We start from the raw sequence: 3,139 nt of genomic DNA, 5'->3' as shown, positions 1-3,139 counted from the left end.
GTCACCCCCGGGCCGCGGTGGTGGGCTCCGCGCGCCTCGCTCCCGGGCCCCGGCCCCTTCACGGCCGCCGCGGCGGGCGCCACGGGTCTTGAGGCAGTAAGTCCGGGAGCACTTTCACTGCTGCTGGAGGAGCCCGGCTGCGCGCCCCGGCTCCCGGCGCCAGCTCTCCGAGCCGCCTCGAGTGCCTTCACAGCGGGCGCCAGAGACGTCAGGGGCAGGCTTTCCTTGCTTTCTTTCTTTTTCTTTACGAGCTGGAATAGGGCGGGAGGGTACACGTCCTCGGGTGACGATTTCCTCACCCGACGTGAAGTTTCTACTCGGAAACTCTAGGTGACCACACCTCACCTGCTCCCGACAGTTCGCCCGCGGGCAGGGACCGGATGCGTCAGAAGAGCAGCTTTGCGAGCTCTTTGGGGAATGGCCTCAGCTAAGGGCTGATGGTTTGGAACGGATTCTGATTTCCTTTCGGTAATTGCTTTTGAAAGTTTCTCTATTTTCCAACATACATGTTTGTTTGTTTGTTTGTTTTGTCTCAGTAGCTGCAACCAATGAGAACAATGCTGGTGGGAATGGCCTCCGTCGAGTGCCTCGGAGGAAGGCCCCGCAGTGGACCCTGGGCGATGTGCCACGTTCGGAGCCCTTCTCTGGGGTTGCAAAGGTGAAGGCCATCGGCCCTCGAGGAACCCGCAGCGGCAAGGAAGAGGGCACCGTGAAATGCAAACTATTTAACTTATGCTCCGTATGCCTTTGGGGAAGTTGTTTTAGCTCCTAGTAACAACTTCTTCGTCTATAGTGTAGTAATAAAGATACTGATGTTGGAAGTCGGTGAATAAGCTTTTGGATCATGTAGACAACGTACCTGACACCATGAGTGGCCCTAGTAGTCACTCAACAAGTGGCTTATTGAATGCACTTTTCGTTTGTGCAAGAAAAAGCCTGATTTCTAATTTCAGGGAGAGGCTCATCTCTGAACTGAGTGGTGTTTTAGAGAACTACCCCATCCCCACCCCGTTCTGGCTCTTTGCCCCCACAGAAACGTAACAGAGGCCAATCCAAAGGTTAAGTGCTCCTGCAGTTCTCTTCTCCACTTCATTAATTTTCTCCCTTTATTGGATCATCTCCATCAACATAAAATCATGCTACTTCTCCCATCTTAAGAACAAAAAACTCACTTGAATCCACTTCCCTCACCTCCCTTTTTTTTTAATGTGAGAATCTTTATTATGACAAGTGCAGTATAAAATACTTGATCTGAAAAGTAAAAAAAAAAAAAGTAAAAATAAATATGTTTACAAATTATTGTAGAAAGAATACAAAAGGCTTAAAATTCACAATGAAGAAAAACCAAAATGTGTCCAGTTGTATATAAAGGCTCTTCCCTTGCAAGAAACGGGGATAAAGCTGAAGACCCAGTTTGGTTTCGCTGCTGAAAAATGTACAAAATAACTTAGAAAAACCAGTCGAGGTCAAATGTCGTGAGCCCACTACTTGTACCTGCTTATCCTTGATCTGAGCAAAGTTGATAACCACGGTGCACGGCAGAGCTGACGGTAGGACGTGCCCCCTCTTCTGCTCAGCTATAGCAAAATGCCTTTAAAGAATTTTAACACAGGGCACCTGGGTGGCTCACTGGCTCAAGCATCGACTTCCACTCAGGCCAGGATCTCATGGTTTATGAGTTCAAGCCCCAAATCAGGCTCTGCACTGATAGTCTGCTTGGAGTTCACTCTCCCTCTCTCTGCCCCTCCCCTGCTTGCACTCTCTCAAAATAAACAAATCATCTTTAAAAGCAAAACAAAGAATTGTTAACAGAAGCTGTCTCCATGTTCTGTCCTCCCATTAATTCCAATCAGGCTTCTGCTTTGATCATGTCCCTCAAATTCCTCTTATCCAGATCAAACTCCCAAATCAAAAGGTGTTTCAGTCTTTACCTCACTTGGACAATCAGCAGCAATTAACAGTTGATCACTTTCTCCTCCTGAAGACGATTTTGATTTCCACACACCATATTTCCATGGCTTTATTCCTAACCTTTGCTGGCCCCTTCTCTTCTCACAGCCTCTGAGCTGGGGAGTGCCCAGGGTTCAGACTTTGGATCTCTTGTCTATCCACGCTCTCTCCCATGGTGATCTCATCCTTCATGGCTCTAAGTACCCCTGCGTGGAATGACTCCCAAATCTTACCTCCAGCCTGGCCATCTCCTCTGAACTGCAGGCTTCACTCGGATACCTGTAGGACTGCTCCCACTTAACATTTCCAAAGCTGAGATCCCGAGAGTCTTCCCTCCATCCCCAAACCACCCTGTCCCAACTCAAGTCTGACTCATATCAACCCTAAGACCTTGGGGTCAAGCTTGCTTTTCTATTTTTCTTGCATTTCAAATCCAATCCATCAGGAAGTTTTTTTAGCTCTACTTCAAAAGAAGTCAAAAATTGCAACTACTTGCCACCTCCACTGTTCTTAGCACCCAGGTCTAATCTATTTTTGCCCGGCTGTAGGCTCTCCTCAAGACCGCAGCTAGAGCAAGCCCTTTAAACAGCCAACTCATATCCCTCTTCTGCTCAAAACCCTGCAGTGACCCCTATCTGAATCAGAACAAAAGCCAAAGTCCATAGAATAGCCCAGAAGGACAATGCAAGATCTGCCATTCTTTAACCATAGCTCCTACTTCTCTCACTTCATTCACTTAGCTCCTGCCACAGTGGCCTCCTCAGTATTCCTGGACTAGATCCCTGGGCAGGTACACTTCCGCCTCAGGACCTTTATGTTAGCTGACCTCTCCGCCTGGAATGGCCCTCTCCCCCAAATGTCTTGCTCCCTCTCTTCCTTCAAGACTCCTATCAAAATGTCACCGTGTTCCTCAGGCCTACCCTGACTACCCTATTTAAAATTAAAAATGCATTCTTCATTCCAGTAATCTTTCTTCAGGATTTTATTGGCAGAATTTTTACCGTCTATAATATTATAAAATGTACTTTAAAAATAGTTGTTGTCCAACTCTCCTCACTAGAATAAGAGTTCTGGGCAGGCAGGGATATTTGTCTGTTTTCTCTAGTGATATATCCCGGGTGCCCTTAGAATGATGGCTGGCATGTAGTATGAATGACAGCTTTGACCCAGAGCATGTGGCTGCAAACAT

At 47.4% G+C, this 3,139-nt stretch overlaps 1 long non-coding RNA gene across 1 annotated transcript; it reads left to right on the top strand.

Annotated features, from left to right (window-relative positions):
* Positions 1 to 6: 6 nt before the first annotated feature.
* Positions 7 to 821, top strand: LOC115291719. The gene is made up of 2 exons (XR_003908636.1): positions 7 to 96; positions 537 to 821. It is a non-coding gene; the product is annotated as an uncharacterized LOC115291719 (long non-coding RNA).
* Positions 822 to 3,139: the final 2,318 nt, after the last annotated feature.

This window comes from Suricata suricatta, chromosome 5 (assembly GCF_006229205.1).
Source record: "Suricata suricatta isolate VVHF042 chromosome 5, meerkat_22Aug2017_6uvM2_HiC, whole genome shotgun sequence".
Classification (NCBI taxonomy): domain Eukaryota; kingdom Metazoa; phylum Chordata; class Mammalia; order Carnivora; family Herpestidae; genus Suricata; species Suricata suricatta.
This window is presented reverse-complemented; position numbering and strand designations above follow the sequence as displayed.